This window comes from Equus asinus, unplaced genomic scaffold (assembly GCF_041296235.1).
Source record: "Equus asinus isolate D_3611 breed Donkey unplaced genomic scaffold, EquAss-T2T_v2 contig_645, whole genome shotgun sequence".
In the NCBI taxonomy this organism is placed as follows: Eukaryota; Metazoa; Chordata; class Mammalia; order Perissodactyla; family Equidae; genus Equus; species Equus asinus.
The window spans coordinates 197,267-211,460 of record NW_027225344.1 but is presented as its reverse complement, the minus strand read 5'-3'; the positions used below and the strand labels follow the sequence as shown (position 1 = coordinate 211,460).

General features: G+C 38.7%; 1 pseudogene; it reads left to right on the top strand.

Moving 5' to 3' along the window:
- Window positions 1-14,194, top strand: part of LOC123284152 (sodium/hydrogen exchanger 9B2-like) — a 52,082-nt pseudogene that overhangs the window by 17,797 nt on the left and 20,091 nt on the right.

Below are 14,194 nucleotides of genomic sequence, written 5' to 3'. Positions count from 1 at the left end.
CAAGGGGTTGATATCCAAAGTACATAAAGAACTCACACACCTCAACAAAAACAAACAACCCGATCAAAAAGTGGGCAGAGGATATGAACAGACATTTTCAAAGGTAGATATACAGATGGCCAACAGGCACGTGAAAAGACGCTCAACATCACTAATTGTTAGGGAAATACAAATCAAAACTACAATGAGATATCTCCTTACACCAGTCAGAATGGCTGTAATTGCCAAGACCAAAAACAACAAATGTTGGACAGGATGTAGAGAAAAGGGAACCCTCATCCACTGCTGGCGGGAATGCAAACTGGTGCAGCCACTATGCAAGACAGTATGGAGATTCCTCAAAAAACTAAAAATAGAACTACCATGTGACCCAGCTATGCCACTACTGGGTATCTACCCAAACAACTTGAAATCAACAATCCAAAGTAACATATGCACCCCTGTGTTCATTGCAGCGCTATGCACAATAGCCAAACATGGAAACAATCCAAGTGCCCAACGACCAATGACTGGATAAAGAAGATGTGGTACATATATACAATGGAATACTACTAAGCCATAAAAAGACAAAATCTTCCCATTTGCAACAACATGGATGGACCTGCAGGGTATTATTTGCTAAGCGAAATAAGCCAGACTAAGAAAGACAAACACCATATGATTTCACTTATATGCAGAACATAAACAAACACACGGACAAAGAAAATAGTTCAGTGGTTACCAGGGGAAGGGGGCTGGAGGGTGGGCACGAGATGAAGGGAAGCACTTATGTGGTGACAGACAAGAAATAATGTACAACTGAAATTTCACAATGATGCAAACTATTATGAATCTCAATTTTAAAAAAACAAAATATTTGGAAGATTTTTCCTTGAGAATTTATCTCAGCACAATTTTGGATATTGTTAGAGTTGGGGTATATTTGTCTTTTAGGAATGGATTTGGTCTTTGGAGGCAGCCAAACATTAAGCTGATATCAATTTGATTAATAAATGGATGTTCAGATTCAGTAATGCTGTTTTTTGTTCAAAAAAGAAGTGTGTGAATGTACCTGTGTGTGTATGTACGCTCTGAAGCTCACGAAATGAAAATGAAAGACATTTTACCATTCTCAACTGGAACAATGGTATGTTATACTTTAGACTCTGAATATGTTTTTACTGAAATTAGTTAATTTTCTAAACTAGCATGAGAAAAAAATCTCAAACTTTATTTAAAACACATGGAGAAAACCAGGTTCCAAAATGTACACTAGTTCATAAGGCAACAGATAATTTAATACCTTTTCTGTCCTTTTTATTATTTTTTTAAACTTTTACCCTTCAAATTATGGCACATTTCTAGTTAAAACATTTACAGGAAAACTGATACAGATTGACATAGGAAAGGTGTAAATGAACGATGTGGTCTGGAGACTCACTGTTTTGAGTTCTGTAATCGTTGTCCATCAGCTGCCTGAGAAGTGGACTCACGTGTGTGAGCGCCTCTTCTCTTGTTTTCTGTACTTCTGTTCCTGAGGCTCACAAGAGGGCTTTCTCCTGTACTCCTTCCTGTGCCCATTTAGAATACATAAGTATTTGTCTTAAGAAGTCAATCTTACATGTGAAAAAATGATTTTCCAAAATCATAAATGAGAAGTAAATTATTAACTAAATTAAAGATGATTTAGAGAAACCTTATACACATATATTTACTGTGTATTTAGAACTGAATTTTGAGTATGGGAGAGGAAAGGAAAATTAGAGATTTTTTTTAAAAGTGGTCTTGAAGTAGAAAACTACCTTGCTGAATTTAGTATAAAATCAGGTTCATGCTGTGATACAGTAAAATTTAGTAGCTGGTAATTCCTACTTTCCCATTATACCTTCAATACTGTATAGAAATTTCAGCCCCTATAGCCAACTGGAAAATACTGAAGGCCTTAAGTTATTTATTTCATTATAACATCATCATAAGCCTAGAAAATCAGGAAGAATTCTGTGAGGATGTAAAAACTGGGGCATTAGATTCAGTCTCTAGCAGTATGGTAGACAAGATTCAGTGAACAATTCTCTCACTTATGCCAAGATGAAAACAGTATTTTAAGTCTTTTTAAATGTACCTTTTTTCTGTGAAGAAAACAGGAAGTCATTGGACACCAAAACCAAACTGAGCAGAGGAGATAAATATGCACTCAAGCTGGCCTTCACCCTGGAGGCTTCTGCAAAACACCTGTGAGCTTGAGAGTCATTCTGAGGCCCTGAGAGCATAGGGGGCTGCGCTGGAGCTGGTCCAGGTGGGCAGAAGTCTCAGGAGCATTCATCCTCCCTCACCCACACAAAGCTGGAGCCCAGCGTGGCAGCTGCAGATGGGGCCTGCACCCACACCTATCTCAACTATGGTGCTGGCTGGGGGAGAGGAGCGTCCCACTAAAAATGTGTAACTCCATGCTGATCTGTGCTCCAAATTCACATAAAAAACACAAGCTGAAAATATATCTAAAAGTGATCCCAGATTGGAAGCTTCTAAGCACATGGTAGAAGCAAATGCAGATCCGATCCAGGAAAACTCACATTCAACCTAAGGTTCCAACAATCCCCAAAGGTAAAGTTCCAAGGAAGAGGTCACTGTCACAACAAATTTTAAAAGATCACAACATGCACAAGGAAACAGAGATTTCAAAAATTTGCATTATCAGAAAATAGAATAGAAAATATTTTTGGTATCTGTAAAGAAATTAAAGAGGAGATAGCAAATATAAGTACAAAACAAGGAACTATTTTTAAAAAATAAACATTTTGCTAACGACCAAGTCGAATTTCTAGAAATGAAAGATATAGTACAGTAATTGAAATGTAAAACTCAGTGGATAGATGAAGCAGTGGGTTAAGTGACAAGAGAATTGGTGAACTAGTAAGAGATCTGAAGAGATTATCTAGAATGCAGTTCACACAAAGATGGAAAATGTGAAAATGAGGGATAGCAACATGGAGAAGAGTATGACGGTCTGATCTTAGTTCCAGAAAAAGAGAATAGAGAATGGAGAAGAGGAAATATTTGAAGAAATGAAGACTGAGAATTTTCCAGAATTAGTGAAAAACTTAAATCCCAAGCAAACCGAAAGGAAGTCATACCTAAATACATCAAACTGAAATTGCAGAAAACCAAAGAAAAGGAAAAAATCTTAAAAACAGCCAAAGAAAAAGAATTCCCTAAAAAAGCAGAAATTAGACGTAAAAGCAGCAATGAAAGCCAGAAAGCCAAAGAGTAATATTTTCAAGGACCTGAGAGAAAGTAACTCTCAACCTAGAATTGTATATGCAGAAAAACTCTGTCTTAAGAATGAAAATGAAGATAATTTCAGACAAAACTAAGACTTTACTACCAACAGAGCCTTATGAGAAACATAACATGCTTTGCTACAGAGAGTTTCTGTACCATCAATTAGCTCTTATGCGATGGTAAATAGGGAATTGTGTGAGTGCCAGATGGAATTTGCATTTTTGTACATAATTTTTCCTGTCACCTTAGTATTTTTCATCATCAAGCAATAGCAAGTGAATACAAAGTGAATTGAAAACAAAAATCAGATAGATGTTTTCTTACAATTAAAGATAAAGCCTTATCAACTTGAGGACCTTTTAAAAAGCTGAAATCTCTGTGAAAGTGCGTTCTTTTTGGGCAGTTAGTTGCTGGTTTAGGGGCTTCAAAGACTTTTGAAACTTCCCACAATGTTAAGCTATCTAATGAAACCACACGTGGATGAAGAAGCTGACAGTACAGGTGAAGAAGCTGCCAACACTTTTCCCTCAGTTAAAAACAAACAAACCTTTGTTTGATGAATAAGCTACAATCTGCATAAGATTTTGATGGAGCTGCTCTCTATTTAAAGCAAATGCCCTCAAGATTCTACATCTCGGGAAAAAGGAAGTGTGGTTCCAGGGTTTAAGTCTGCAAAGAAGAGACTGACTTTAGATGCGATGTCAGTAGAGATTTAACTGTGCTGATACTGTATTAGAATTGTTACTGTTTTTTAGTGCTTTGGTCACAAGTTTTGAGTTTTGAGTTTTGGGTCGTCTGCTCCAACTCTGTTTTTCCCATAAGTCTTTTTGTTTTCAGTGTCTGATTTTGTAGAACACAAGGTTTTTGAAACAGGGAAACATATTTTGCATTCTAACAGAAATGCCTCTACTAAAGCAAATACTTCAGGTAACCAGATGATTGTCCCAGAGGAAAGGTTTGAGGTGCCACAATGAATGATGTCCCCCCCAAAAAGGTAAGTATCTGAGTAATTCTAAACAAACGTCAACATAGAAGAGAAACAATGATAATGTTTAATTCAAGGCAGAGCTAAAATAGGGGAGTGTGGTTGTTCAAGTATTCTCATGCTCCTGTGAAGAGGTTAAAGATAGTGATTGTTTCTCTTTTTATTAACTACTGATATATTTATAGTAAAATTAAAAAGAATAATAAGGGAATGGTAAAAAGAAAAAAGTTCAAGGTAGTAGTTGTAGCAGTGTGGAAGGCGATGGGGGATGGGATTAAGAGGAACACAGAGGTGCCTTCAAGGCACTGGTAGTATCCTATTTCTTCAGATGGTTGGTAATTACCCAGTTGTTCATATCACTGGTGTTCTTCAAAACTTACACATGGTTGTAAATATTTGTATGTGTATTCAGTATTTATTTTTAAAAACTTTTAGATTATATCAAAACCGACATATGACAACTTATTGATAGAAGTTTTCCTGGTTTATTTCAGTTACCATCCTTGTTCTTCTGTGGGCTGTAGTGTGGTCAATTACTGGCAGTGAATGTCTTCCTGGAGGAAACCTATTTGGAATTATAATCCTGTTCTATTGTGCCATCTTTGGAGGGAAACTTTTGGGGCTCATTAAGTTACCTACATTGCCTCCACTGCCTCCTCTTCTTGGTAAGTACCAAACACTTCCTGTGTCCTTCAGAGTAAATCATATTTTTAAAATAGTAGTTTGGGAAATAAAGGAATAAACTATTTCTGTATTTGCTGTGCTGGCCCTTAAAGCTGATTGTTAAATTGTGATGAGTTTTATGAGCCAGTTGGTAAACAGCAATTTGAAAATTAAATTATATATACTTACAATTAAATAACTTGCATTAAACACAAGAGCAATACTCAAAACCAATCACTTCTTAATTATTTTACTACATTTTCCTCTTATCTCTCCTCTTGAGATTATGGAAATACTATATCACGGTGTGTCACTGCCCATCTGTTCCCAGCTCCACGTTCAATGACGTCAGGTTGGTAGGTTAACATCAGCCCTGGTAGAAGTATCTGTAATACAGAAATCAGCAAATGCTGCAGCCCAGGGCTTAATATGTTGTCAGTCACTCACATCATTGACAAACGAGTGAAGTTCCAACATGTATTACAAAACTATTCTTCCAGAGGCCATGAGAACTGTGCAGATACGACACGTAAAAATTAGTCTTAAAACTAGGTATTATATCTTTAATGTTTCTTTTAAAAATTCCATATTACAAAATTTCAGTGTACTACTTTCAGTATACCACAAAAGACATTTTGTGTCCCTTTCTCACAGATTTATAAATCATTAAGTTTTATTTAAAAACCATGTACCTTTTACACATGCATATTTGCACACATCTCCTTTTTTTATTTCAAAAGATTGGCCCTCGGCTAACATCTGTTGCCAATCTTCTTTTTTTTTTTTCTTCTTCTCCTCAAGGCCCCCCAGTACATAGTTGTATATTCCAGTTGTCGGTTCTTCCAGTTCCTCTATGTGGGACACCACCTCAGCATGGCCTGATGAGCGGTGCTAGGTCAGTGCACAGGATGCGAACCAGTGAGACCCTGGGCTGCCAAAGCAGAGTGCATGAACTTAACCACTCAGCCACAGGGCCAGACCCCCCCACACACACACATTTCCTAAGTAAAAATTTTTTTCTATTAGTGAGGACCTCAGGATTGCTTAACATAGACCAAAATTATTTTCTTGTGAATTTGTGGTGAGCAATTGAAACTAAATGTAAAAAGAAGTAGAATTATTTACATCTTACTCTACACTGTTTCTCAATATATTTTTCAATTTAGGTAAAATTCAAGTTATTTCACTTAATTCATATTGTTTATCATGGGTGCTTTTTGTTAAAGTTTTTAATTGAATTATTATGACAATGGGTTGTTTCTAGGCCAGCCCGGTGGTGTAGTGGTTGAGTTCCGTGCACTCTGCTTCAGTGGCCCAGGTTCGTGGGTTCCGGTCCTGGCTGTGGACTACACCCTTGTCAGCTATGCTGTGGTGGCGTCCCACATACAAAATAGGGGAAGCTTGGCACAGATGTTAGCTCAGGGCAAATCTTCCTCACCAAAAAACAAAAGGGGGGCTGTTTCTAAATATGCCTGTGTGCTATGATAAAGGGTTGGCAAACCATCTCTTCTTGTAAATAAGATCTTATTGGAACACACTCATGCTCATTCATTTACATATTGTCTGTGGCTGCTTTTATACTACAGTGGCAGGGCTGAGAACTTATAACAGACACCATGTGGCCCACAAAGCCTGCAGTGTTTCTTGTATGGCCCTTTACAGAAAATGTTTACTAACCCCTGCATCTAAGTCAGAGCTTCTCACACTTTATTATCCAGAGAATGACCTTGGATCTTGTTAAAATGCAGACTCTAATTCAGTAGGTCTGGGGTGAGGCCTGAGATTCTGCCTTTCTAATAAGCTCAAAGACCACACTTTCCACAGAAAAATCATAAGTTTTCAAACCTGGCTGCACGTAGGAATCATCTGGGAAATTTTTTAAAAAGCTGATGCCTGGGACCCACCCCAGAGATTCTGAACTAATTGAATGGAGTAGCCCTGGGTATCAGAATTTTTAAAAGCTCCCCAGGTGATTCTAATATGCAACCTAAGTTGAGGACTACTGTTCTAGACGCCATGAAAAGGCCCTTTACACCTCATCCTTCTCTTTTCCACTCCATGCCTGTTATTGCAACAATCAAAATACACATGTTGCAAAATGATAAATCCTTGGGCTTTGTGATTACATGAAATCTCCTGAGGTCACTGAAATCATTCTTAAAAGTCACGTACGTAATGTGTCTTACCATCCCTTTCTATAGTGGTACGCTTGTGACAGAAGTTTACTGGCTCTTAGCGTATTAGGGCCAGTATCTAAAACTGAAACATTATCTGAATCCATAAAGAAGACTTGTTAAGACAGACATGTGTGGTGATCTCCTATTCCATATTTTTAAAAATTCATTGAAATAATTGCCAGAGATGGAGGATGAAGGAGCATTTTTTATTCCAAAAATGAATGTGAAAACAACTTTCCTAGGACACTGTTTCCTTTGCTGATGGTCTGGGTTGCTGGAAATTTTTTTCAATAATGATTTGCTTCAAAATAACTTGAGAGTAGATGAAATAAGATTGGCCATGTATTGATAATTTTTGCATGTTTTAAAAAATTTCCGTAATAGAAATTAAGGAGGAAAGAAGAATACTCCTTATCAAAGAAGGTATTCTTTTCTCCACACCCAAGGGAAAGGCCCCCCCCAGGGGCTCAGAGGCCAGAGGGGGCGCCTTCCTAATCACAGTCAGGTGGCCACATCAACGGAGGCCATCGGCAAACAGAACTGTCTCAGGGAAATTGTTTGTACATTCATCTCAGAAATGAAAAATGCTCCTTCATCCCCTCCAAAACTCCAAAAGAAACTCCTACATATTTGTGAGTTCTTATTAGACTATTATTCCTTTTGATTTCAGGTAGTTGTATGCTATAATCAATTTAGGGCTGGTTTAGATTCACATTTTAAGTTTCAGTAAAGAACTGTTGACAAATTAATGAAATGTAAGGTTAGTGCAGCATTTTTGGCTGGTAATTCATTAATATCTATAAAAATGATATACACTGTACCCTGGAGCCTAACATTTCCACTGCTAAGAATTATCCTATGGATATACTTGCACAAACCTACAAATATGTAAGCTCTATGTGGACAAGGCCCATGTTGGTGTAGCTCGCCTCTGCATTACCAGGGTAGAGTAAGGGTCTGGCATGCAGTTAATAAATACTGTGCTCATTTCAGCACTGTTTGTAATGAAAAGTCTGGAAAGTTCCTTCAAGTCCCTTACTTAGTCCAAAAATTATGGTACTTCCACACAACGAGAAACTATTCCAACTATTAAAAAAAACAAGGCAAATATATATGTGCATCATTGGGAATATGTCCACGATATATTGTTAAGTGGAAAAGAAACAGATTATACAATGGTATTTAAACATGCTCTCATTTGTGTCCAGTGCAAAAGAGCACACGTACACACACACAGAGAAGCATGCTTTAATAGGTAGAGAAACTTTCTGGAAGGGCACAGAAAACTCTGGACAGTGGAAACCTTTGGGGAATGAAGCTGGAAAGTTGCACTTGGGGTAGGACATGTACTGGTCACTTTACATTGTCTGTCATGGTTTAATTTTATCATGAGCAAATATATTATTATTCTTTTAAAAACAGCTATTGTAGGCTGGTTCTTACTTTCAAAAATTCTAGAAAGATCATGACTGCAGAATTCATAACTTCTTCTAGATTAAATGGCAGCAATGAGAAATGCCTGGAAGAGATGCTTCCTTGCCTAATGGTGTCTGGAACAAGTCACAAAAAGCTATACTTGTAATTCATCTCTATTCTCATAAGCTTACATATAAAACAACCCAAAGTTAGTAAATTTATTTAGTCCTTTGAAGTGTGGTCCATATAAGGACGTGGTAAGAAAAGAGTCCTGCTGGAGAAGAACAGAGTGTGGACGGCTTGCAGTCTCTGAGGAGAAATCCTTCCCCTATCTGGGCATGTGGTATCAGGGAGGGCAGGATTCTCTGACAAACTACCCGGCTTCCTCAGGCACACTCAACTACTTGCAGTTCCCAGAATGTGTCACACTTTCCCTTCATACCTTGGAAGAAACTGTTATTTCTCCCAGAAACTTCTCAACTTCTCCAGCCCCTTCTTCATTCCCCTTCCCCTTCTTTGGCCCCTGCTGACTCACCCTTCCTTGTCTCAGCTTGTATAAGGCCTCCTCATGCTTCCATAAAATTGAGGTTGCCCCCATAGACTGAAAGCTTGTTGAGGGATAGTACTGAGCCTTTGTTCATTGCAATATCTCTAATACCTACTATAGTGTCGAAAGTACCGAAGGCATTTGATAAATGTTGAATGGCTGAAGGAAAGAAGAGTCACCAGCTGACATGACAGAACAATGTCTATTTCATGATAACTCACTTCTAAGCCTTTGCAAAGCAGGTTATATGTTTTTTATTAAATTATCTGGTTTGAAAATAGGTAAAATAGAGCCCATATAGGTATTGATATTTCAAGTAATCTGGCATGGTAAATAATTTTAGAATCTTTCTGCTGTTTGCATACAAAGAGATGACTGAATTGGGCCTTGTATTAAAACATTTTATATTCAGAATTTGATCATACTTTCTACCCAAATACTACATCCTGTTTCTCTCTTTCAGGTTCAATTATTAATGAATTATTAATTATTCTAATCTTTCATTTTTATCTGCATATTAAAGCCTTTTCTTAGCTCCTGTAATTTTTTTTTTCATTAAAAGTTTGACATAATTTCATCTAAGGACTAAGCATAAAAGAAGTGGTTCCTGGGATTATAATCCTGGGATAGTCTCTTCTACATCTAAAGTACTGAAAATATTTTCTGTATTTGAAAACTAAAGATTTGTTTGATTTCTCCATCCCAGGCATGCTGCTTGCTGGGTTTCTCATCAGAAATATCCCTGTCATCAATGATAACGTACAGATCAAGCAGAAGTGGTCTTCCGCTTTGAGAAGCATAGCACTATCTGTCATATTGGTTCGTGCTGGCCTTGGGCTTGATCCACAGGTATTGAAGTATAAATTTCTAATTATTGACTTGGAATTTTGTTCTTCCAATATTGCAAGTATTTAGAATGACTGAGCTTTAGGAAATGGATGTGGACACTTTGCACAGCATTCAGAACGACAGAATGAAATTTATTTCATACAGGACTGTCCCCAAAAGATGTTCCCATACTCTCTCTTGGAGAAAGGTGGAGTTACTGTCTATCTAGGGACAGCACCAAGAATAAAGGCTCCCCTTTTCTCTGACAGAGATACAGGCCGTAGTTATAAATAAGGGTTGTGAGAGAGAAGACATCATATTTTTGGTGTGGAAAGCCCTATACGAGTGTTTAGGACTAACTATGCTGGCTCAGAAAACTGCCTAGCATACAGAATGAGTCTCAAAGTGTGCTTTTTTCGTGTTTGCTTTTGAAAGCAGGAATGAATGTTCTTGAGGATTGCCTTTACATCCCGTTCATTCTGGGGCCACAAATTATACATATGGCCAACACCGAGACGGTTAGATCAGCTAGTGTGGAGGTTATGAGCACAGACTCTGAAAGCAGCCTGGCCGAGCTCAAACCAAGCTCCACCACTCACTAATTTCATGATCTTGGAGAACAGCTTTAACTTGTGCCTTTTTGGATGAGAAAATCTAAACAATGATGATAATATTATCCCCTGTGTCATAGGTTGCTATGAGGACTAATAAGCCAACTCTAAAACACTTAGAACACTGAAATGTTTGTTAAATAAAACTCATTACCTGGAAAATTCATGATGGATGATCCAGACAGTCTGAACACTGAAGAAAAAGCATTTAATGTCATTCTCTCTGTGTGTCTTTAGAGGGTTATTTCGTATGTCTATTTTTATATTTCAGGCCCTGAGGAAGCTGAAGGGTGTCTGTGTAAGATTAGCCATGGGTCCCTGTCTTGTGGAGGCATGCTCATCTGCTCTTCTTGCCCACTTCCTAATGGGTTTGCCGTGGCAATGGGGATTTATACTGGGGTAATGATTTTTCTTTGTCGTATGAAAATACACACGGACATTTAGGACTTTCTCTGACGCTATATAAGTGAATGCATAATATTTTCGTAAGGACATCAGAAAATACAATACAGATATTCCAGCATAATATTATGACTATTAATATACCAGCATATAAACATTATAACTTCAAAATATAGTGTATGTCTTTGTAGGTGCTAACTTTGACAGTTTTATAATAATTTAAACTATTGAGGAAGTAATAGACTTTTATTATGCCTGATTCCATGCCAGTGAGAGATGCCAGATCTCTCCTCAAAGTCCATACAAAGGATAACGAATGCTCAACGGTGATCCACACCTAGCACAGGCCTCCTCCTCCTTTCACCAGGCTCTTATGATTATCTGTTCTGCTGTATTTTCCTCCTGCTGTTAGTTCTTTCTTCTTCTTCTTCTTCTTCTTCTTTTTTTTTTTGGTGAGGAAGATTGGCCCTGAGCTAACATCTGTTCCCAAGCTTCCTCTTTTCTTTTTTTTTCTCCCCAAAGGCCCAGTATATAGTTGTATATCCTAGTTGTAAATCCTTCTAGTTCTTCTATGTGGGATGCCACCACAGCATGGCTTGATGAGCAGTATATAGGTCCACACCAGGATCTGAACCAGCAAACTCTGGGCCGCCGAAGCAGAGCACATGAACTTAACCACTATGCCACTGGGACAGCCCCCGGTTCCTACTTCTAAGATTTAAGAGCCATAAGAAGTAAATAAATATGAAAGTACTTGGTAAGAATTTGGTGTTGGGGCCAGCCCCACGGCTCATGTTGAGGTGGCATTGGCGTCCCATATAGCACAGCCTGAGGCACTCACAACTACAGTCTACAACTATGTACTGGGGGGCTTTGGGGAGAAAAAAGAAAAGATTGGCAACAGATGTTAGCACAGGTGCCAATCTTTAAAAAAAATAATAATAATTTGGTGCTGATAAGTAGGCAAGAAGTAAGAACTACTTACTTCTCACGGTTAACACTCTCGAGCTATACTGCCTAGATTCAAATCTCGGCTCTGACTTTCCAGTATGTGATCTTCGGCAAATTACCTAATCTCTTTGTGCCTCCATTTCCTCATTTGCAAAACAAAGATAATGATTGTAGCTACCTCATAGGGTGGTTGTGAGGATTAAATTAGTTAATATATGTGAAGTGCTTAAAATGGTGTTAGGTACATAGTGAGCTTCATAAATGCTTTCTGCTATCCTACTGCTGCCGTTATCAGTGTCACTGTTACTGTCACTATGGCCTTCCTCTTCTAATCTGTTGTCTGATTTTTACATGCCAGGTCCTGATAGAAGGCCTCGCATCACTGGATTCCAATCCAAAAAGTCCATGGCCGTGTTTTTCAAACCTCATGCCGTGGATGTTTTGTTTAGATAGAAGGCAGATTCCTGGGGCCTCACCCCATTAGGTCTTCCAGACCAGCCGTAAATACAGATTTCAGACAGGCTGCGTAGTCCCAACGCAAGTTGTCCATGGCCACGCTCAGAAGAAGTGTTCTGTAGAACTTGTAGCTGTGCGTGTGTTTCTGTTTGGGACTTCACTGCCTTTGAAAGACTGTAATTGTCTAAAGTGTAACCTCTGAAAGAGTGGAGGTTATTATAATTTCACTAATAATAGTAATAATGAAGAAGATGCTATCATAAATATTTAAAGTGCTGCCTGCTTAGTTTTGTCTTAGGTGCTGTGTCTCCAGTTGTGGTGGTGCCTTCAATGCTCCTTTTGCAGGAAGGGGGCTATGGTGTTGAAAAAGGTGTCCCGACCTTACTCATGGCTGCTGGCAGCTTTGATGACATTCTGGCCATCACTGGCTTCAACACGTGCTTGGGCATGGCCTTTTCCACAGGTAAACTGATCAGTTCATGTGTGCTGTTCTCTTATGCTCTAGCGACATAGATATGATGTTGTGAGTGTGGCATATTTCCTTGATAATTGATTAAGGCAAATTAAAATAGAAAAAGCAACTCCAAGAGTTAGTTCTATACCTAAGGAGAAACCAGTGGCTTCTTGTCTTTACTCCCTTCACCCTCTAAATATAAAATGCTCAAGTACTGTGGTAGGTGCGTGAGGGGGCTTCAAAAGAGCAAAGTCGAAAGAAGGAGAACAGCTTCTGCATGCAGCCACCCGGGAGGGTCAGCCTTCGAGACTGCGCACAGAGGGTGAGCAGGTGTTTCAGTGAGCACAAAGGACAAAGTAGTCCAAGTGGGAGGGACAGTTTCTGTTCTCTCGTCTTTAACATTTTAGGGGAAATAATTATTTTAATGTGTATCTTATTAATACTTAATAACTGTCTGATACAGACATATTTTGTTTTAAGTAGTAATAAAACAGGAACTTAAGGCATTTTTTCCCTACTGTTATTCAACACCTTTATTATCCTTTGGGACAGCACACATTTAAGTTCACTTTTTAATCTGTTTCCAAGACTGGAAGATAAGATTTGCAATTTCATATTATTGACAAAATGTAATTGTGGGCTAAGTTTAGCTTCAGATTATTTAGTGGGAACACACCTTAGAAAGTCTTGTGTTCTCAGTCTCTCTGCCCCATGGTTATCCTCCCATTTTATGACTATATTTGACGTATGCCAATTACCTAGTACTTCACCTCTTCCCACACCCTGAAGTTGCCTTACGTCTAGTCCCCACCGTGTATCACTGGTGAATTAATCTTCTCAAAGCATTGTTTTGATAGTCTTACTTTCTTGTTCAAGCACCAGCAAGGATTCTCTATTACCAATTAGGTCGAATCTACACCCTTGTCTCTATTTTAACTCTACTGTACCTGTCCAATCGTACATTCTCCCTGCTTCCTGGTATACACCTTTAAAACAATAGTTCTCAGCCTCAGCTGCACACTATAATTACCTGGGAACTTTTTAAAAATACTCATATGTGGGCCCTACCTTAGGCCACTTAAATCATAATCTTTGGGAATGGAAACCACAGCTTTAGAGCAACAGAGTTTGCATTAAAATCACACAGGAGCAGGGTAGGGAGGGCCGTGGGGAGCGGCTGCTGGGGTTTTCATAATCTGAGGGGTGGGGGTGGGGGTGGGGCTAGCCTGAAGAACCTTCCTACTTGACAATACTCTGTACCCTCTGCCCTGCCCTACTAAATGCAGTCCTTAGACCATCTGGATAGGAGCTACCTGGAGCCTCTTTAAAATGTGGATCCCAGGCCCGGCCAGACTTACTGCATCAGAATTTTCAGAGGTGGGGCCCAAGAAGTCTTTTTTTCTTTTAAACAATCTTACTATACGGGAGACTGAAAGTGGTTAG